This window comes from Pleurodeles waltl, chromosome 4_1, assembly GCF_031143425.1.
Source record: "Pleurodeles waltl isolate 20211129_DDA chromosome 4_1, aPleWal1.hap1.20221129, whole genome shotgun sequence".
Taxonomy (NCBI): Eukaryota; Metazoa; Chordata; class Amphibia; order Caudata; family Salamandridae; genus Pleurodeles; species Pleurodeles waltl.
Window position 1 is genome coordinate 30147789 of NC_090442.1, and position 23925 is coordinate 30171713.

A 23925-nucleotide genomic window follows, 5' to 3' on the forward strand; every position below is an offset into this window, starting at 1 on the left:
GGCACCATCTGTGTCCATCAAAGCATTTCCGGAGGCTGGGGGAGGCTACTCCTCCCCAGCCCTTCACACCTATTTCCACAGGAGAGGGTGTAACACCCTCTCTCAGAGGAAATCCTTTGTTCTGCCTTCCTGGGACTGGGCTGCCCAGACCCCAGGGGGGCAGAAACCTGTCTGAGGGGTTGGTAGCAGCAGCAGCTGCAGTGGAGACCCCGGAAAGGCAGTTTGGCAGTACCCGGGTTCTGTGCTAGAGACATGTTACATGGCCATGTTCGGAGTTACAATTGTGACGCTACATATAGGTAGTGATCTTTATGTAGTGCACGCGTGTAATGGTGTCCCCGCGCTCACAAAGTCTGGGGAATTTGCCCTGAACAATGTGGAGGCACCTTGGCTAGTGCCAGGGTGCCCACACACTAAGTAACTTGGCACCTAACCTTCACCAAGTGAGGGTTAGACATATAGGTGACTTATAAGTTACTTATGTGCAGTGAAAATGGCTGTGAAATAACGTGGACGTTATTTCACTCAGGCTGCAGTGGCAGTCCTGTGTAAGAATTGTCTGAGCTCCCTATGGGTGGCAAAAGAAATGTGCAGCCAACAGGGATCTCCTGGAACCCCAATACCCTGGGTACCTAGGTACCATATACAAGGGAATTATAAGGGTGTTCCAGTGTGCCAATGACAATTGGTAAAATTAGTCACTAGCCTGTAGTGACAATTTTAAAAGCAGAGAGAGCAAGAACACTGAGGTTCTGGTTAGCAGAGCCTCAGTGATACAGTTAGGCACCACACGGGGAACACATATAGGCCACAAACATATGAGCACTGGGGTCCTGGCTAGCAGGATACCAGTGACACATATCAAACACACTAATAACATAGGGTCCTTACTATGAGCACTGGGCCCTGGCTAGCAGGATCCCAGTGAGACAGTAAAAACACCCTGACATATACTCACAAACAGGCAAAAGTGGGGGTATCAAGTCTAGAAAGAGGCTACCTTCCTACATATACGCCTCCATCATTTTCATTAATTATCCCTGTTTGTAGGTCGCGCTTCATTTAAATCCATTATTGCAGCACATGTGCTTTGTGCCAAGGCGCACCTTTCTTTCAAATTCCTCGTTTTTAATTTCCATTATTTAAATTTGGAGATAAAAAGTGGCCGAGCTCTGCACACTTATCGCAGCACCGACCTCAGGAAGCCGGACTTCATTTCACTCCACAGAGCTGAGCTATCCTGACCATCGCTCAAAAACTGACAATGATAAACATGCTCACGTTTCACGGACACACACTTTAATTCTAATGAACACTTCTCACATGGGAGCATTAAAAGGTGCGCTTTATGTCCGCAGCACCCGCTTGACGGATGCGCACTTCAGGGCGAACTATCTAATAATAACTCTTAGGTTGCATTGCAAACATAGATCATGCACATTACGCATTTGTTAAATTGTGTGAAGTTTAATTCTTTATTTCCTTGAAAGGCGTTTTCACACAAAGTAACTGAAAAATGTGCCCTTATAGCTACTGAGTCCGGCAAACATTCTTGTAAACCAGGGTTTGGCTCCCTTGGGGGCTTAACATCCTGTGCTTTTGACTAATTAACTTTATGGATTCGTGCCTTACAAAAACACAACTGCAGGACACACCGTTCGTAAGAGTCTTTACTGGCTGCTAATGACCTGCCTCCCAGATTCAAGAAGGTCCATTCCAAAACAAAAGGCCAGTATTGTACTTTGTGAGTCCACCTCTGACTTCATTCTGGCGCCTGCTTCAGACAAAAAGTGTGCATTAGAGATAAGCTTTTAGTTTGCTAAAAGTTGTCCTAAACCTACACTCACACTACCTCTTTACAAATAGAGGTAACAATTCTTTGCACCACATTTAACTTCAAACTGACTACTTTTTAGGGTTGAGCGCGCAAGCGCTCTGGCCTGTTGTAATCTCTCTGTGGGCTTTTAACCACACCCACTCTTGCTATTCATTCTTTGTTGCACTTTGTCTTAAATGCTTCATTTTTATTGGTGCATTTTGTGAAATGTCCCTGTGACTGGGTGGTTCAATGAGGACACAAAGTCAGCGGATTGCTGGTTCAGGTGAGTTTTATTTCATGGTTGCTTGGTATGCTGGATAAGTATTTGTGTGAAGCCAATCTCGGCTTCACACAGCTCGTCAACACACCCACCCACACAGCCGGTCACACCCTTGACCCCATCTTCTCCACAAGCAACCACGTCACCTTCAACCATACCACCGAACTCTACTGGACCGACCACCACTGCATTCACTTCACCTTCAAGAAACAGACAGAACACCACCTCACCGAACAACCACCACGCCGCCGATGGGGCAAAGTCACCGAACTTCAACGAATCAACGCCCTAGCACAGAAACCGTCCGTCAACCCCATCGACCATGACATCGCGGCACACAACCTCAAGCTATGGATCACCGACTGCACCGACCACCTTGCTCCACTCAGAAAACCCTCCAACAACCACATCAACAAAAAAGCCACCTGGTTCACCGACGGCCTACAAACGCCACTGCCGAAAACTCAAGCAAATATGGCTACTCGAACGCACTCCAGACAACCACACGGCCCTCAAGGATGCCACACGCAAACACCACCAACTCATCAGGCTAGCAAAAAGATCCTCCTTCAAAACCCGCCTAGAAAACAACGCCCACGATTGCAAAGAACTTTTCAGCATTGTAAAAGAAGTCTCCAACCCTAACGCCACCGTCAACAACATCACCCCCTCCCAAGAACGCGACGCCCTAGCGACCGCCTTCCACCAAAAAATCACGGACATCCACGACAGCTTCAACTCCCCTCACACTCCAGATGCTCCTACCCCACCCACCACGAACTCCACCCGCTCCAGCCGACTGACCTCCTGGACCAACATCAGCGACGACGAAACCCGCAAGACCATGAACTCCATCCACTCCGGATCACCATCAGACCCCTGCCCACACCACATCTTCAACAAAGCAGACACGGCCATCGCACCACACCTACGGAAAGCCATTAACATCTCCTTCGAAACTGCAAGATTCCCGGACAGCTGGAAACACGCCGAAATCAACGCCCTTCTCAAAAAACCAAAGGCGGACCCCAAGGACCTGAAAAACCTCCGGCCCATCTCTCTGCTCCCGTTCCCGGCAAAGGTAATCGAGAAAATCATCAACACTCAGCTCACTCGGTACCTCGAAGACAACAACATCCTCAACCCCTCCCAGTCCGGCTTCAGACGCAACCACAGCACCGAAACTGCCCTCTTTGCCGCCACAGACGACATCAGAAGCCACCTCGACAATGGAGAAACATCAGCCCTCATCCTCCTAGACCTATCAGCTGCCTTTGACACCGTATGTCACCACACCCTAAAATCCCGCCTCCACGCAGCAGGAATCCAGGACCAGGCCCTCGAATGGACCGCATCCTTCCTCGCCGGCAGAACCCAAAGAGTCCGCCTCACCAATACCAATCCAAAGCCTTCAACATCATCTGCGACGTACCCCAGGGCTCATCCCTCAGCCCGACGCTGTTCAACATCTACATGGCCCCCCTCGCACAAGTGGCCCGTCAGCACAACCTCAACATCATCTCCTACGCCGACGACACCCAACTCATCCTCTCCCTCACCAAGGACCCGCACACCGCCAAAACTAACCTCCACGAGGGACTAAAAGCCATCGCCGACTGGATGAGAGACAGCCGGCTAAAACTGAACTCGCACAAAACAGAGGTCCTCATCCTTGGGTGCACCCCCTCCGCCTGGGACAACTCATGGTGGCCGTCCACGCTGGGTCCCCCACCGATGCCCACCGACAGCGCACGAAACCTCGGCTTCACCCTCGACTCCTCACTTTCCATGTCAAAGCAGGTCAGCGCCATCTCCTCCTCCTGCTACAACACCCTCCGCATGCTTCGCAGAATTTACAAATGGATCCCAACAGAAACAAGAAAAACAGTAACCCAGGCCCTCGTCAGCAACAGACTCGACTAAGGCAACGCCCTCTACACCGGTATCTCATCCAAACTCCTCCAACGCATCCAAAACGCCTCCGCCCGAATCCTCCTCAACATCTCTCGCCACTGCCACATCACCCCCCACCTAAGAGACCTTCACTGGCTCCCCGTCAACAAGAGAATCACCTTCAAGCTCCTCACCCACGCACACAAGGCACTCCACAACACCGGACCATCATACCTGAACAACAGACTCAGCTTCTACACCCCCACCCACCATCTCTGCTCCGCTAACCTCGCCCTCGCCTCCGTCCCCCGCATCCAACGCAAATATTCCGGCGGCAGATCATTCTCTTACCTCGCCGCCAAGACCTGGAACACCCTAACGCCGGATCTACAACAGACCCAGGACCTTCTTTACTTCAGAAAACTACTCAAGACTTGGCTCTTTGAGCAGTAGCAGCACCCCCGCGCCTTGACACCCTCACGGGTATGTAGCGCGCTTTACAAATTGATTGATTGATTGATAGTATCCAGTCCTGTTTTGGTAACCGCTACACTTCAGTTCTTCTTTCAGTTTCTCTCTTCTTCCAGGGCTCCCGGGAGGCACATGGGAGGAAACACAAAAGAAAGTATTGGTAAGTTGCTCATCCTATTTATCTCGTTCCTCCCTTTTTCTGTCTTCCCTTTTCTCTTTTGGGATATCTTTCCTCTTTTTCCTTACTTTTCCTGTTCTTGGGTTCTTGTGTGTTTATTCCCCCCTTTCTCTCCTGTTTCCTTTATTCTTTCTTAGTTGCCTGTTTCTGGGTTACTCCCCTGTAACCTCTCTCTTTCTTTTTCCGTCTTCCTATATTCCTGTTTTGTGCCTCTTCTGTATCGCTTTGTGTCCTTTCCGTAACTACCATTATCTGGTCTCTCTATTTCTCTCTGTCAGCCTTCTTTTTGGTATTCTCAGCCTGTCGTTTTGTTTTCTCAGTTATTCCTGTCTTTTTTTTTTTTTTCTTCTCTTTCCTATTGGTATACCCCTTCTGCTGTTTGGCCGTACAGCGTTTCTCCCTTCCTCCTTCCCACCTCCTCCTCCCTCTAGTTCTGCCCCGTACCCTCCTCCCGGTCACCCTTACCTTTCCCCATCCAGCAAAGAGGACGCACCTGGTATGGCCACGCTCCTCCAGAAGCGTGGCTGGAAAATTCGGCGGGCGCCTCCCACACCGCTGTCACCAGCGTGGATTCCTCGGGCCGCTATCTGGTTGCTCGTCTAATCCTCTTGGCTCCGGATCGCTCTCTTGCTGTTGCTCGATTCCTCTGTCGACACCACTCGTTTCTCCTGCTCCTTTTTCCCCATTCTCCTTGGACGCCCACGCTCTCATTCCTTTTATTGTCCGGGCAGCTCGCCGTCTCTGCCGCTGCTCTTCTGGCCCCGGAAGTCGAAGGGGATTGGTTACTGATCCGTCCCCTTCCGGGTTGGCGGTGGCAGTGTCAACCCGTGCCGCCTCCTCGGACGGGTCTGTTGTCAACAGCCCGTCACAGACACTCCCCCTAGCGAGAGGCTGATAGAGCTGCTCCGTAACAGGGTACAGAGAAAGATAATCGGCATTGACCATGCAGGACCCACCGGAATGGCGAACTTGGAACGAAAAAGGCTGGAGTGAGAGGAACCACCGAAGCACCCGCGCATTGGTGTCTTTATGTTGAGCAAGCCATGTTAACAGAGCATGATCTGTCAGTAGCGTGAATGGTCTCCCTTCCAAATCATACCGTAGTGAGTCCACTCCCCATTTTATTGCCAAGCACTCCTTTTCAAGGGTGTGGTAGTATTGCTCCAGTGGTAACAGTTTGTGACTAATGTAGACAATGGGATGTAAAGCCCCATCCCCGTCTGTCTGGGATAATACCGCCCCTAGGCCTACATCCGAGGCATCGGTTTGAACCAAAAAAGGCTTAGAGAAGTCAGGGCAGCATAAGACTAGTTTAGAAGTCCGGAGGTGCTTTAATGTCTCAAAACTCTTCACCTCCGCATCAGAGAGGGCAATTAACCGACTGGGGCATGTTTTTTTCAGTAAATCCGTAAGGGGTCCGGCTATGGTGGAAAAATGGGGTATGAACCGACAATAGTAGCCTACCATGCCTAAGAAGGCTCATACGTCTTTTTCCCCTAGTACATAGCCCAGGTATTTGATTACTGTGTGGCCTAACTTACATTTCTCCAGGTTAGCAGTTCGATTGGCATTCCTCAGGGCCTGTATTATGTCTTCTAGGTGTTCTAGATGTTCATCCCAATTAGCACTATAGACCACTATATCATCCAGATATGCTGATGCATATCTGTGAAATGGTCGGAGGATCCTGTGAATAAGCCATTGGAAGGTGGCCGGAGCACCATGTAGGCCGAACGGGAGAACCGTGAATTGATAAAGGCTGGATGGAGTGGCAAAGGCAGTCTTTTCCTTATCTTCGGGTCACAGAGAAATCTGCCAATATTATTTCGTTAAATCCAGGGTGGACATATAGCGGGCTTGACCTAAGTGGTCAAGGAGTTTGTCTATTCTTGGCATCGGATAGGAGTCAAAAAGCGATAAAGGATTGACTTGTCTAAAGTCAACACAGAATCTGGTGCTTCCGTTGGGTTTTGGTACTAGTACTACCGGGGGACACCAAGGGCTGGCAGATGGTTCGATTATACCTGCTCTCAACATAGTTTCCACCTCTTGTTCTATTATCTTCTTTTTAGCCTCGGGGATTCTATATGGTCGTTGTCGGGCTACTACGTCCATATTGGTACAAATGGTATGTTGAACCAACAAAGTCCATCCCGGTATTTTAGAAAATACATCGAGACTTCTATCGACTAAGGATTGGAGCTGGCTAAGTTGAGTTTCAGAGAGAGCAGTATTTATCTGACGTAGGGGGTTCTCAGACATAGGACTATTCGGAATTGGGTGAATGGGAATGTCCCGTTTGGGGTCTTTAGTAATATACAGGATAGGGTGTTCGTCCATCGACTCGTGCCACTTTTTAAGAAGATTAATATGATATATTTGTTCCCTGCCTATACCAGGAGGTATCTCGAGTTTATAGGTGGTTGGATTGATTTGTTCTATTACCTCATATGGTCCTTGCCATCGGGCGAGCAGTTTATTTTCACAGGAAGGTAATAACACCAGCGCCTTGTCCCCCACCCTCAGACTCCGGGGTGTGCTGTTTGAATCATAGTATTTTCTTTTGCCTATTTTGGGTGTCTCTTAATGCGGTGTGGGCTTCTTCCCACAATGTGTGCAGGTCTTCTCTTAACTCTTTGGTGTATGTCAGGATATCTTTGACCTCCTCCTCTGATTCTTCCCAATGTTCTGCCAACATTTCTAACAATGTGCGGGGTTGTCGGCCGAAAAGTAATTCAAATGGGCTGTGTCCCGTGGAGGATTGGACATGGGTGCGTAGGGCATAGAGGACTAAGGGTAGCTTATTTTCCCAGTCCTTGCCCGCCTCGGACATGACTTTTCGGAGCAGTGTTTTAATGGTTTGATTGTACCTTTCCACTAAACCATCCGTCTGTGGATGGTATACCGAGGTCCGTATCTAACGGACCCCCAGGGAGTGACATATCTCGTCCATAAGCCGGGACATAAACAGGGTTCCCTGGTCCGTAAGGATTTCTTTAGGAAAACCAACCCGGGAAAAGAACTCAATCATGGCCTGTGCTATTGTTTTGGTATGCATACTGGAAAGGGGAATGTCTTCGGGATATCGGATAGCATAGTCCACTAGTACTAGGATACATTGGCGTCCTTTTACTGACGGGGTTATTTTTCCTCTTTTTCCTTACATTTCCTGTTCTTGGGTTCTTGTGTGTTTATTTCCCCCTCTCTTTCCTGTTTCCTTTATTCTTTCTTAGTTGCCTGTTTCTGGGTTACTCCTCTGTAACCTCTCTCTTTCTTTTTCCGTCTTCCTATACTCCTGTTTTGTGCCTCTTCTGTATCGCTTTGTGTCCTCTCCATAACTACTTTTATATGGTCTCTCTATTTCTCTCTGTCAGCCTTCTTTTTGGTATTCTCAGCCTGTCGTTTTGTTTTCTCGCTTATTCCTGTCTCGTTTTTTTTTTTTTTTCTCTCTTTTCTATTGGTATATCCCTTCTGCTGTTTGGGCATACCGCGTTTCTCCCTTCCTCCTTCCCACCTCCTCCTCCCTCTAGTTCTGCCCCGTACCCTCCTCCCGGCCACCCTTACTTTTCCCCATGGAGCAAAGAGGACGCACCTGGTATTGCCACGCTCCTCCAGAAGCGTGGCTGGAAAATTCGCCGGGCGCCTCCCGTGCCGCTGTCACCAGTGTGGATTCCTCAGGGCCGCTATCTTGTTACTTGTCGAATCCTCTTGGCTCCGGATCGCTCTCTTGCTGTTGCTCGATTCCTCTGTCGACACCACTCGTTTCCCCTGCTCCTCTTTCCCCATTCTCCTCGGACGCCCGCGCTCTCATTCCTTTTATTGTCCGGGCAGCTTACCGTCTCTGCCGCTGCTCTTCTGGTCATGGAAGTCGAAGGGGATTGGTTACTGATCCTTCCTTTTCCGGGTTGGCGGTGGCAGTGTCAACCCATTGCCGCCTCCTCGGACGGGTCTGTTGTCAACAGCCCGTCACAGTCCCTCCTTTGTGTGCTGAGTTCACTCCCCAAGCATATTCACTAAGTGAAAAGTTTTGTTGGCCATCACACTACATCACGCTCCCTCCTGTTACAGTGTGTGATGTCCCCTCTTCCGGTTTCAGTGTGGCTTTCATCCCAGCAGCGATCCTTTCTAGACATTTACGCAGGGAGCCAATAACTCTCGCGCTCACGCTCAGGGCGGCCGTGGTGCTTTGAATCAGCTTGCTTCTGTCAACTATTTCACTTTTCATTTTCAATTTATGTGGCAAGAAAAGTCCAGTTAGGAATTTACAATGCTAATAGCTCTAACTCGAACTAACGCGAGACCCATTACATTGCAAATGCTTGTTCTGCCTGATGTCAGTGTGTTTGACTGTGTTTACTGGGATCCTGCTAACCAGGACTCCAGTGATTATGCTCTCTCTCCCAAAACTATATTTCATCCCACAATTGGCACACTGGTGCCCCATTATAAGTGCCTAGTATCTGGTATCTAGGTACCCAGGGCATTGGGGTTCCAGGTGATCCCTATGGCCTGCAGCACATATTTTGCCACCCATAGAGAGCCCAAGCAAAGGGTTCTGCAGGACTACCATTGCAGCCTCCGTGAAAAGGTGCATGCACCCTTTCACTGCCACTTTTCACTGCACCAGCTCACTTATACGTCACCTCTATGGCAGGCCTTCTAGCCCAGAGGCAGGATGCAAAGTACCTGTGTGTGAGGGCATCCCTGCACTAGCAGAGGTGCCCCCAGGAACTCAAGGCCCATTTTCCAGGACTTCATTAGTGCGGGGACACCATTTTATGAGTGTACTGGGCATAGGTCACTACGTATGTCCATCTACATAATGGTAACTCCGAACATAGGCATGTTTGGTATCAAACATGTTGTAATCATACCCCAAGGCTTTTGCAACCATTGGTTGTATGATTCCATGAACTCTGTGGGCTCCTTAGAGGACCCCTAGCATTGCTCCTACAGCCTTCTGAGGTCTTCCAGGCAGCCCAAACTGCTGCCACCTCACAGACAGGTTTCTGGCCTCCTGTTGCTTAACCAGCTCAAGCCCAAGAAGGCAGACCAAAGGATTTTCTGTGGGAGCGGGGAGTTACACCCTCTCCCTTTGGAAATAGGTGTTACAGGCTTAGGAGGGGTAGCCTCCCCAAGCCACTGACAATGCTTTGAAAGGCACATTTGGTGCCCTCCTTGCATTGTCGTAGTTTGGACTCTTGCTTTAGGCAAGACTGCTGGTTAAAGGATTACAGTACTTTTGTTTGTAGGCGACTATGCCTATCCTACAATAAGTCGCAACTATTGTCCCAACTTTACCGGCTCACTAGCAGCACCTCATCAGAGACACAATAGTAAAAGGTGATTTGTAGCAGCCTTTATGCATGGACTCGAGAATAAGACATCTCAGGGAGTGTCGTGGTTAAACGGAGACTACTCCTTTCTCACAGTTATATCATGTCTCATACAAACACAGGCAATGACAAAGATGCAGTAAAGTTTCAATAGTTTTTATTTAACACAACTGCAGTTTGTGATATGTTGCATGGGCTGCAGTGATTAGGATAATGAAAAATGCAAGAAACAGAATTGTGAAGACGAGAGTCATTATTAAAAAGACCACCACCATCTTGCAATGCATAAAAAAGACATACGAGATGTGATATGCCCTAATACCCTAATGTGAGAGGCCTAACCTTCTACCTAAAGGAGAGCTGGGTTTGCTAAACCTAATCTGCCAATGCCATGTCCATGAGAGGAGCCCCCAACCCTCGTTACCTTGGAATGAGGTCTCCATCTCAGACTCCGCAGGGACACGAAGACTGGTTCAGCGTCAAGACGACGTGCAGCATCGGTATCAGCGATGGTGGCGATGCCCTCTGGTCGCAATCCCTCTGATTATCTGTCTAAAGTGCGATGTATTTATACAGATCTACAAGGACCCCTGACGTAGGTGTGTTCCCAAACAATAGATAACAGACATGCTTGGGACGGCAATTAATATAAACAATTCCTCGAAAGTATAGAGAGGGAAAATCCCTAAGTGTGAACGCCTACTGTTTGTTTATCTTTGTTGCTTGATTTTGACGCCTTAGCGCAGTGGCACTGATAATGCAAAGCATAACAAGTGGCCTAACTGTAAACAAGGCTGCCATCTTAGAAGAGTTAAATAATTAAATGGGCTAAGACAGAGCAAGCTAAGTAGGTTAAAAGTCACCAGGTGACGGGGCACGAGTCTGCAAGCCAGAGGCTAAGCTAACTCCTGTTATCCCATTAAAACAGACTATGATTCACTACAGCATAAACCAGTCTACACCAGTTCAGGGACCCCCTGTCCCTTCTCTGGCATGAAACTGCACAAAAGAAAGGGAAGTGACCACTACCCTGTCCATCACCAACCCAGGGGTGGTGCTCAGAGCTCCTCCAGACAGTCACTGAGTTTTGTCACCTTGGATTCAAGGTTGGTAGGGAACTCTGGGAGCATCTGAGTGGCCAGTGCCAGCATGTGACGTCAGAGACCCCTCCTGATAGGTGGTCACCCAGCTAGGTGACCAATCCCCCTTTCAGGGCTGTTTAGGGTCTCTCTCCTGGGTGGTTCCTCAGATTCGGATTGCAAGACTCCAGCAGGAATCCTCTGCAACCTCCACTTCGACGTCTGACCAAATAAACTGCATCTGGACGCTCCAGGACCCGACAAGCTGCAGCAAAGAAGCAAGACACCTCCTGCAACATTGTATCCACGGCTCCTTTCATTAACTGCATCATTTCCCCGGTCATGCATCCTCTGAGGGCAGCCCGTCTTCAGCCTGCATCAGAAGGAAGAAGGAATCTTCCTTGGGGTGAAGGAGTCACTCCCATGCTTCTGCAGGCACCAACTGCAACGACGCCCGGCTGCGTGAATCCCCTCTCCTGCTGAGCTGCGTGGATCCTGCATCAGGGGTGGTGGACTGTAGTGGTCCAGACAGTGCTATCCTTCAGCTGTCCCAACTTGGGTGGAGGTAAGCCCTTGCCTGGCATCTTTTCCACAAGATCTTCAGGCATCTTGAAGCTCCAGCCCCCAGTACTCTATTCTGCGATGCACAGTTCCTTGAGTGGTTCTCTGGTGCGTGGGAGCCTTTTTCGTAGTACTGCATGGGCCTCTTCCTCAACTTTCGTGTCCCCGCCCTGTGGGACTCCTGTGGGCTCTCTGTGTTGCTGAGGGCCCCCTCTGACTTCCTCTCCTGGGTAGAGTCTACTTGGTCCTTCCTGGTCCCTGGCAGCTCCACTTTCCACTAACCATGAGATTTGTGTGTGCCAAGGCTTGTTGGTGGAATTCAAAGACGCAAACCCGACTGCAATCCTTCCGGCGTGGGACATCACCTGCATCCTCCAGAAACTCAACTTCGTTTTCTTGAGTGCACTGCTGACTCTCCTTCTTCATCGTCGACTCACCTCTTGCACCCTCTGTCTGGTGGGTAGGGGTTCTGCCCTTCCTGAACTCTGCTGTGCTTCTTGGACTTGGTCCCCTTCTTCCACAGGTCCTCTTGTCCAGGAATCAACTGTTGGTGTCTTGCAGTCTCTTCTGGGTTTTGCATTCTTCTTCTCTTTTAAGTGGGTGTTCTGGGGAATTTGCAGTGATTTACTCCTTCTTTCCTGGTCGCTGGGGTGGGTTGTGGTACTTACCTTTGGGCTTTCCTAGTACTCCCAGCTCCCCTCTACACACTCCACTTACCTAAGTGGGGGACCGACGTTCGCATTCAATCTTTTTAGTATATGGTTTGTGCTCCCTCTAGGGCTATTTTTCTCTATTGTGATTTTCACTAATTGCACTGTTTTCTAACTGTTGTTATGCCTATTGCTGCATACTAGTGTACATAATTTGTGCATTACTTACCTTTAAAGGGAGTATAGCCTCTATGGCATTTTTGGTATTTGTGTCACCAAAATAAAGTAACTTTTTTTGTAACACTGAGTGTTTTCTTTCATGTGTGTAGGTACATGTGTTCTCCAAAGAAGATTTTAGAGGTTGAATGGGTGTTACTCTGTGTCGGCTTTTAAAAAAGGCCACATGTAATTTTCATGAAGTTATTGGAGAGTAGTTTATTCAATGAGGCAATATGCTAGTCGTATATAAAATGGTTATTAAAGATACCACTGCATATTTATAGTGTGAAAGAACTAAGGGCGCCTGTAAACTGTCACTGAAAGAGTAACCCCTGGCAATGAAATGTCACTCATCGACACACTGAAATAATGGAAATGTCACACATAAGCATACCTGGCAACTATGTCAGTGTACACAAAAAAATTGCAAATGTAAGCTGAAATCACCTTTAAATGTGTTCTAGAGCTGCCTTAATGGACCACGACTGATACTTAGGGCCAGATGTAGTAAACTCTGATTTCGCGAATCGGAAATTGTGAGTCGGTGCGACTCGCAATTTCCGTTTCGCAAAATCGGATGCAGAACGGTGTCTCAGACACCGTCTGCAAATCTCAATGGGGTCGCAAAGACCCACCTCATTAATATTAATGAGATGGGTTGCATTTTGCGACCCCATTGAGATTCCCTGCACTCACAGGGATGGTGGCCTGCTGGAGACAGCAGACCTCCATGTCTGTGACTGCTTTTTAAATAAAGCAGATTGTTTTTTTGTATTGCAGCCCAATACAAAAAAATAACGATTGGATCACTGCCTGCTCTGAAAAAACATTACTGGCGACATTCACAAAGGGGAAGGGGTCCCATGGGGACCCCTTCCCTTTTGCGAATGGGTTACCACCAGTGTGACACTGGTGGTAACTGTGAATTGCTTTGCGACCGAGTTCGCGGTCACAAAACAATTCTGCATCGCGGTGCGAGTCGCAAATAGGAAGGGAACTTCCCTTCCTATTTGCAAGTCGCATTCCCATTTTGCGAGTCGCTATCGACTCGCAAAATGGGAATGTGCATCGCGATGCGCGTTTTGCATGGCACAAACTGCGATTTTCGCAGTTTGCTCCATGCAAAACGCTACCTACATCTGGCCCTTAAAGTAAACAGTAAAGCTTTGTGAAAAATAAAATGAATACAAACAATTTCATGCAAAGTTTTATTGAAGAAACATGTCCGGGCCTGTTAGACTTTTCATCCTTGGCGTGATCTCCCTTAACTTTTTGCCTCTGTTCCCCAGGTTGTTGATGTGTGCTGGACTCTGATTTTTATGTTTTTATTACTCTGGGCATTTTACCACTGCTAACCAGTGCTAAAGTGCAAGTGCTCCTGTTTAAAATGTGTACGTAATTGGTTCTCCATGATTGGCATATTTGTTTTACTGTTAAGTCCCTAGTAAAGTGCACTAGAGGTGCCCAGGGCCTGTAAATCAAATGTTACTAGTGGGCCTGCAGCACTGGTTGTGCCACCCACATAAGTAACCCTGTAATCATGTCTCCGACCTGCCACTGCAGTGTCTGTGTGTGTATTTTTACACTGTAAATTCGATTTGGCAAGTGTACCCACTTGCCAGGCCTAAACCTTCCCTTTTCTTACATGTAAGGCACCTCTAAGGTAGGCCCTAGGTAGCCCCAAGGGCAGGGTGCAGTGTATTGATAAGGTAGGACATATAGTAATGTGGTTTATATGTCCTGACAATAAAATACTGCCAACTTCGTTTTTCACTGTTGCAAGGCCTGTCTCTCTCATAGGATAACATGGGGGCTACCTTTAAATATGATTAAAGTGTAGATTCCCCTAGAGAGTAGATCGACATGTGGAGTTTGGGGTCCCTGAACTCACAATTTAAGAATACATCTTTTAGTAAAGTTGATTTTAAGATTGTGCGTTTGAAAATGCCACTTTTAGAAAGTGAGCATTTTCTTGCTTAAACCATTCTGTGACTCTGCCTTGTTTGTGGATTCCCTGTCTGGGTCAGTTTGACAGTTGGGTTGTTTTTCACCTCGCACTAGACAGTGACACAAAGGGAGCTGGGGTGTAACCTGCATTTCCTGATTAGCCATCTCTGCTAGGAGGGAGGGGTGGAGTGGTCACTCTCATCTGAAAGGACTGTGCCTGCCTCTGACAATGCAGGCTCCAACCCCCTGGTGTGTGTCTGAGGCCTTGCCTGGGCAAGGCAGGATTTCACAAGTAGGTGTGAGTCCCCTTTGAAGAAAGGTGACTTCAAAGACTAAAATGGGTATAAGAAGGGCACCCAAATCTACAGACTTCAGAAACACTTCTGGAACCAAGAGGAACCTCTGCCTGGAGAAGAGCTGATTGCTGAGGAAGAAGTGCTGCCCTGCCTGTGACTGTGCTTTGTGGAGCTTTCCTGAGGTGCTGCTTCAGCCAGAGTAAGAGGGCAAAGACTGGACTTTGTGTGCCTTCCATCTTGTGAAGAAATCTCCAAGGGCTTGAGTTAGAGCTTGCCTCCTGTTGTTTGAAGTCTCAGGGACAGCAAAGACTTCTCTCTGCCAGCACCTGAAGTCTCTGGAGAGACTCCTGCTCTGACAAGTGGTGCCCTATCCAGTTCCTGGGCCCTTGAAAGGAAAGCTGGTGGAAATCCAAGTAAATCGACTTCGGACGACTCCGGACCGACGCCGCTGCTGAATCCGGTGACGCCGCCTGCACCCAACGCCGTGACCTTCGCTGGAACGCGACGCTCTTCGCAGGCCCGACGCCGCAGCAGCCCCGCTGAAGTCCGCGACTCCGTGGAAGTCGCCGCACCACGTCGTGACGCCGCCGCTCGAAGTGCACAGATTCAACGTTTCGCACAGACGCCGCCATCCCCGACTTCGCGCATCGGCTTGTTTTCACTCTTCACCAAAGGTACTGTACTTGGGGGTCTACACGACTCCGTGTCCGGTGCCGCTGGTGTTGGCTTGTTGGGAACGACTCCGTTACGACGCCGTGTTAACATCTCATCGAAGCATTTTTGTTTCTAAGCGCTATTTTTTAGCTTAATCTCCAAAAATTCATAACTTGACTTGTGTATGTCGGATTTTTGTCATTCTGGTCTTGTTTTGTTTAGATAAATATTTCCTATCTTTCTAAACCGGTGTTGTGTCATTTTATAGTGTTTTCATTAAGTTGCTGTGTGTGTTGGTACAAATACTTTACACCTAGCGCTCTGAAGTTAAGCCTACTGCTCTGCCAAGATACCAAGGGGGTAAGCAGGGGTTAGCTGATGGTGATTCTCTTTTACCCTGACTAGAGTGAGGGTCCTTGCTTGAACAGGGGGTAACCTGACTGTCAACCAAAGACCCCGTTTCTTTCAGGGCCTTTACAAAATCTGAAAACATAACCAAAAGGTAACAAGAGTCCAACACTTTCGAGTAGTGAAATACCCCCTCCGTCCCTCAGACCGACACCTTTCACTCATTTTCATGATCCACTGAGTGAGAGATCCCTGTCTGGGTCAAACCTGATGGTTCTGTCTTATGAATGTATTGGACTACAATCTGCTTCTTTCTATGTTTTATAAGTGAACCCTGGAAGGGAGGTAGGTGGACAACAAAGCAGGAGATAAAAGTACATATACCAACCCTCTCGATTCAGGGGTGAGACTTCCGATTTCAAGGCTAGTCTCCCGCTCCCAATTCCTGCATGCAGAAACCCGATTCCTCTGCAGGTGGACAAGGTCTGGTTTTGTGTGACTCGGAGCGTGCACTGTCAGAAACCAGCTCCTGCAGGCCAGTGCACAACAACTTTAGCACGCTTTCGCTGCCTGCCATAGTGCTTTTTCCATGCTCCTGGCACGTAGATTTTTATTTCTAATATCATATCCGATCCCGCAGCAGCACACTTGCAAGTCCCACACATGACAATTACCTGATTTAGGTTTCAATAGAAGTCAAAGAGGAAAAATACATTCTCCTTAATATTTTTTTTTCAATCTCCCATTTTCACTTCTAAAATGTTGGCATGTGTGCAAATGCAAAACATAATTTGGGCAAAGCGTTGAAATGCTGTTTGTGGATAGACAGCCCTAATAAGGAATTACCCACAAAAACAGGAAAATCAGAAACACGCTGTCATGTTTAATTACAGCAGCTGTCTATATTGTCATAGATTTAAAGAAACACAAGATGTCATTTCAGTTCCCTCCTGGAGCCTGGAAGCGGCGGATCTGTCAGTAGCCACCAGAGGGCGCTCCTCGCCTGCTGATGAAATACACTGAGCACATTGTATGAAAGGGAGAAGGGTTTCCTCTTCCGGGTCAGCGGCGGCAGAGACAGCAGCAGCAGCGGATGCTGACATCACTTCCGGCCTCTCCATCTGTGCCCAGCCTACTGCAGAGGAGGAAGGACCCCTGTCTGTCTGTGCAGTTATCTTCATCTTCAGACCCTCACAGACCCCCCTCAGACCCCAAATCTGCACCTACCCCCCACCCCCCAGTCCCAGGAGGAGGAGAGAGCCTGGAAATGTCTGCACAGATTTCTGCTCAGGTAGGAGATTGTCAGCACCTTCTGCTGTGTTTGTAGAAATAGACTGAATAATCCTGGAGGAAATCTCTGCCAGGAGCCGGGCTGAGCTGGGCTCTTCTATCCGGGGACCTCTGGGGGGCTTTCCTTCCGGTCCTGGGGGTGTTTGTGGACATCATTTGTGTTAAAGAGGGGATCTGTGCACTGCACTGCATCTTACTGCACTGAGGGGTCTGTGCACTGCACTGAATCTTACTGCACTGAGGCATCTGTGCACACTGCACTGCAACTTACTGCACTGTGAGAAATCTGTGCACTGCGTCTTACTGCACTGTGAGGAATCTGTGCACTGCACTGTATCTTAATACACTGTGGGGAATCTGTGCACTGTACTTCATCTAACTGCACTGTGAGAAATCTCTACCAGGAGCTTGGCTGAGCTGGGCTCTTCTACCCGGGGACCTCTGGGGGGGGCTTTCCTTCCGGCCCTGGGGGTATTAGTGGTCATCATTTGTGTTAAAGAGGGGATCTGTGCACTGCACTGCACTGTATCTTACTGCACTAAGGAGTCTGTGCACTGCTTTGCACCTTACTCCACTATGAGGAATCTGTGCACTGCATCTTACCGCACTGAGAGGAATCTCTGCCAGGAGCTGGGCTGAGCTGGGCTCTTCTATCCAGCGACTTCTGGGGGGCTTTCCTTCCGGCCCTGTTGGTGTTTGTGGACATCATTTGTGTTAAAGAGGGGATCTGTGCACTGCACTGCATCTTACTGCACTGAGGGGTCTGTGCACTGCACTGAATCTTACTGCACTGAGGCATCTGTGCACATTGCACTGCATCTTACTGCACTGAGAGGAATCTCTGCCAGGAGCCGGGCTGATTTGGGCTCTTCTATCCTGGGACCTCTGGGGGCACTTTCCTTGGGGCCTGGGTGTGTCTGTGGTCATCATTTGCGTTAAAGAGGGGATCTGTGCATTGCATCCTACTACACTGTGAGGAATTTGTGCACTGCACTGCATCATTACTGCACTGAGAGGAATCTCTACCAGAAGCCTGTCTGGGCTTGGCTCTTGTATCCGGAGACCTCGGAGGAGCTTTCCTTCCGGGCCGGCGGGTGTTTGTGGTCATTATTTGTGTTATAGAGGGGATCTGTGCACTGCATCTCACTGCACTGTGAGGGATCTGTACACTGCACTGCATCTTACTGCACTGTGAGGAATCTGTGCACTGCATCTTACTGCACTATGAGGAATCTGTGCACTGCATCTTACTGCACTGTGAGGAATCTGTGCACTGCACTGCATCTTACTGCACTGTGAGAAATCTCTGCCAGGAGCCTGGCTGAGCTAGGCTCTTCTCTCTGGGGACCTCTGGAGGGCTTTCCTTCCGGGCCTGGGGGTGTTTGTGGTCATCATTTGTGTTAAAGAGGGGATCTGTGCACTGCATCTTACTGCACTGTGAGGGATCTGTGCATTGCATCTTACTGCACTTAGAGGAATCTGTGCACTGCATCTTACTGCACAGTGAGGAATCTGTGCACACTGCACTGCATCTTACTGCACTGTGAGAAATCTGCACTGCACTGCATCTTACTGCACTGTGTGGAATCTGTGCACTGTGTCTTATTGCACTGTGAGGAATCTATGCACACTGCACTGCATCTTATTGCGCTGTGAGGAATCTGCACTGCATCTTAGTGCACTGTGAGAAATCTGTGCACTGCATCTTACTACACTGAGGGATCTGTGCACTGCACCATACTGCACTATGAGAAATCTCTGCCAGGAGCCGGGCTGAGCTGGGCTCTTCTATCTTTGGACCTCTGGGGGGCTTCCCTTCCGGGCCTGGGACTGTTTGTAGTCATCATTTGTGTTAAAGAGGGGATCTGTGCACTGCACTGCATCTTACTGCACTGTGAGGAATCGGTGCACTGCATCTTACTGCACTGTGAGGAAACTCTGCACCTTACTGCAATGAGAGGTCTGTGTCACTGCATCTTACTGCACTGAGGGATCTGTGTCACTGCATCTTACTGCACTGTGAGGGATCTGTGCACTGCATCTCACTGCAGCGTGAGAAACCTGTGTACACTGCATCTTACTGCACTGAGAGGAATCTGCACACTGCATTTTACTGCACTGAGGGATCTGTGCACTGCATCTTACTATGAGGAATCTGTGCACAGTGCACTGTATCTTACTGCACTGTGAGGAATAGGCACTGCATCCTACTGCACTGAGGGATCTGTGCACTGCATCTTACTGCACTATGAGGAATCTCTGCACTGCATCTTACTGCACTGTGAGGAATCTGTGCACTGCTCAGCATCTTACTGCACTGTGAGGGATCTGTGCTCGGCACTGCATCTTACTGCACTGTGTGGAATCTGTGTACAGTGCACTGCATCTTAATGCATTGTGAGGAATCTGTGCACTGCATTTTACTGCACTGTGAGGAATCTGCACTGCACTGCATCTTAATACACTGTGAGGGATCTGTGTACTGCACCACATCCTACTGCAATGTGAGGAATCGGTGCACTGCATCTCACTGCACTATGAGGAATCTGTGCCACTGCACCTTACTACACTATGAGGAATCTGTACCACTGCACTGCATCTTACCGCACTATGGAGAATCTGAGCATTGCACTATATCTTACTGCACTATGAGAAATCTGTATACTACACTGCATCTTACTGCACTGTGGGAATCTGTGTCGCTACACTGCACCTTACTGCACTGTGAGACATCCTGAACAATGGTAAATCTGTGCTACTGCACTGCGTCTTACTGTACTGTGTGGAATCTGTGCAGAATGCACTGCATCTTCCTGCGCTGTGAGGAATCTGCACTACACTGCATCTTACTGCACTGTGAGGAATCTGTGCACTGCATCGTATTGCACTGTGATGAATTTGTGCACACTGTAGTCTTACTGCACTATGAGGAATCTAAGCACACTGCACTGTGTTTTACTATTCTATGAGGTGTGTTTACAGAGAAAATCTATTCACTGGTGTTAATTACGGTATGCAGTATCTGTGCAGACATGCAGTTCCTCACTCACTCCATCTGCTCCCTCATCCATTCAGAGTCATTGATCCATGAACTCAAATGATTCATCCTTCCATGCACTTACCCATTAATCATTTCATGTAATCAATATTTCATCCATTTACTCAAACATTAATTCATAAATATATACACTCCTTTATATGTCAGTCATATCACTTAAGTGTGCATTCATGCATCCATCTGTGCACTCACTCACCCGTCCATTTAGTCACCCACTCCCACCCACAGGGTAGCCAATGAATGAATATGCACTTTTTTAAATAAAAAAGCACACTTAGCTTTGTGACGTTCTCTGTTCCTTACCTTTCTTAGAGCATCGTTCTGGAGTGGCTGTGATAGTTCCTGGAGGTAAGATCCTCTGAGAAAGTTCTGATACCATTATACCACAAGGTTAAGTGGGGGTAGTCAGAAGCACTGATGAGTGAGCAGCAAACATTTCAATTAGACAGAGCTCATTCATACTATTGCAAATGCAGCAGCCACAGGGGTTTCGGCTGAATGCTGATCCCTAACAGTCTGACATATGAACGCTGTTGGTATGTATAATGCACGTGTAGAGGTAACACATTGGGAATCTGACCCGATTGCCTAAAATGCTTCATCGGCTCATGTACATCTGATTGTTTCTGAATTCAGCTGATGTCACGTCCTCTTGCACAGGCACCATGAACTCTATGACGTGTGGCATGTATTTAAATATACCAAGAATGTGCTCACACTGCTAAACAGTCCATCCCCTTAATCAATTATATATATATTGTGATGAAAGGTAATAAATCAACCATCAGTAAGTGGATGAAAGAAACAACTGCCTCGAAGCGCAGACGGATATCTAATTAAATAGTGAAGGATGAGCCATGTTGAATTGAACCAACATATCTAATTTAAGGACACAATGAAAGCTCTTCCTCCTCAAGTGGGCATTGAATTAAAATTCAGGACGGTGAGACACTCAACACCTGGACCATATCTTGTCATCATTAGGGACATTACATGTCCACTCACAGAGAAGCAGATCCGGTGGTCGGCCCTTCTGCTAAAGCGTGGAATGACCTGCAGTTACACACCAGAGCCACCTCCTCACTTCTCCTCCTCTCCTCCTCACATCTTCTGCTCTTGTCTTCTCCTCACGTCTTCTCCTCACGTCTCCTCCTCACTTCTCCTCCTTTCTTCTCCTCACTCCTTATCCATACTCTTCCTCACTCCTTCTCCTCACCTTTTCTCCTCACTTCTCCATCTCACTTTTCCTTCTCACTTCTCCTCCTCACGTCTCCTCCTCACTTCTCCACCTCACTTTTTGAGATCCGCAAGAAGCTGAAGACCTGTCTCTTAACTGCTTCTGTGCCGCGGACGTAATGGTTAAGTCCTGCGGCACAGTGCTCCAGTGCCGAGGACGTAACCATTACGTCCTCGGCCTGGAGCCCGGAGGGAGCCCTAGCGCTCACTCCGTGGTGTTTCCTCCCACCCCCCCAAGGCAGGGATGGAAGGGTAAGCCCTTCCCCTTCCACCCCCCACACACCCCGTTCCCCCTACCCCCGTGACGCCAGCGTGCGATCGCACCCTGACCTCACAGAGGCCCCCTTCCATTGCGCTGGAAGCTCAGCTTCCAGCGCAATTGGAAGAGAAATGCAAAAGCATTTCTCTTCCGATCATGTGATGGGGGCCTGAGAGGCTTCAAAGGGAAGGAAAGGAATTTCCTTCTCTTTGAAGTCTCTCAGAGCATTTTAGCAGCCGTATTGTGAAGCGATCCGGCTGCTAAAATGCCCACTAGGCACCAGGTGTGGGGAGTGACCCCTTAGGCAAGGGTCGCTCCCCTAGGGGGGAAATTATATTTAGGCCATTTCTGCCCCCCTTGGGGGCAGATTGGCCTATTTTTATGATGCCAATCTGCCCCCAAGGGGGGCAGCAACCACTAGACGCCAGGGAGTTTTTTTTCTAACGCGAATTTCACGCAAGGGGAGCGACCCCTTAGGCAAGGGTCACTCCCCTGGGGGGCAAATTTATTTTAGGCCATTTTTGCCCCCCAGGGGGCAGATCAGCCTATTTTAATTAGGCACCAGGGATTTTTTTGTTTTTGTTGTTTTACAGACGGGGAGCGACCACTTAGGCAAGGGTCGCTCCCCTGGGGGGGGGGGGGTGAAATTGTATTTAGGCCTTTGGGGGAAGATTGGCCGAATTTTACTACGCCAATCTGCCCCCAAGGGGGCAGAAACCACCAGACACCAGGGATCTTTATTTTTTTGCGTCAGTTTCACACAAGGGGAGCGACCTCTTAGGCAAGGGTCGTTCCCCTGGGGGGCAAATTTATTTTAGGCCATTTCTGCCCCCCTAGGGGGCAGATCAGCCTATTTTAATTTGGCCGATCTGCCTCCAAGGGTGGCAGAAACCACTAGGCACCAGGGATTTTTGTTGTTGTTGTTTTACAGAAGAGTAGCGACCCCTTAAGCAAAGGTCGCTCCCCTGGGGGGGGGGGGGACAAATTGTATTTAGGCCATTACTGCCCCCCTTGGGGGTAGATCGGCCTATTTTTATTAGGTCGATCTGCCCCCAAGGGGGGCAGAAACCACTAGGCACTGGGGATTGTTTATTTTGCGCCAATTTCACGCAAGGGGAGCGACCCCTTGGGCAAAGGTCGCTCCCCTGGGGGGGGGGCAAATTTATTTAGGCCATTTCTCCTCCCCTTGGGGGCAGATCGGCCTATTTCTATTAGGTCGATCTGCCCCCGGGGGGGCAGAAACCACTTAGGCACCAGGGATTGGTGTGTGTGTATGTGTGTGTTTTGTTTGGGGAGGCAGCCCCTTGGGCAAGGGTCGCTCCCCATGGGGGCAGATTGGCTTATTTATGGAAGGCCCATCTGCCACCAAGGGGGGCAGAAACCCCACCAGAGACCAGGGAAGATTTTTTTTTTCAAAATAAGAGGGTGGGGGTATGGCCATACCCCCAACCCATAATAAATGGGGACAAAGTTGTTCTGCCCACCAGTGGGCAGATGGGGCAATTACCCCCGATCCACACCCTGGGGGGGGGGGGCAGAAAGTCTACTAGATGCCAGGGAATTAACAAATAAAATAAAATAGTGGGTGGTGGCTACCAACCAGCCAGTATGGGCCTGGTTATGCCCCCACCCCAACTGAAGGGGGTAACAGTCTTTCAGCTCTCCCCCGCACACTAAAACATCTTATCCCACGGCAAGCAAGAGGACATTTGATTATTTTGGGTTTTCGTTTTACATTTGGGCCATGAGAGCTTGGCTAACTCTCAAAATCGTCCCACTTGGAATGGTGAGGGCTGCACTTTATGGACTTTGGGACGCTGCCATGTAGAAAAATCCACAAGACCTAGACACATCTGAAAACTAAACATCTAGGTGATTCCAGGGTGGTGTGCTTCACAGGCACCGCACCATTTTCTTACCCACAATGCCCTGCAAACCTCCAACTTTGCTGGAAATCACACATTTTCCCCACATTTTTGTGATGGAACCTTCCGGAATCTGCAGGAATCCACAAAATTCCTACCACCCAGCATTGTCTCATCTATACTGATAAAAATTCTGCTGCACTACAGCCTAAACATTTTTTTTTTTCAAACTGCCCTTTTGGACCCACTTTGGTTCCCCCTCAATTTCAACATGTTTTTGGCTCTTCCCTGTCTTAAGCACTTGGCCCACCTACACAAGTGAGGTACCATTTTTATCGGGAGACTTGGGGGAACGCTGGGTGGAAGGAAATTTGTGGCTCCTCTCAGATTCCAGAACTTTCTGTCACCGAAATGTGAGGAAAAAGTGTTTTTTTGGCCAAATTTTGAGGTTTGCAAAGGATTCTGGGTAACAGAACTTGGTGAGAG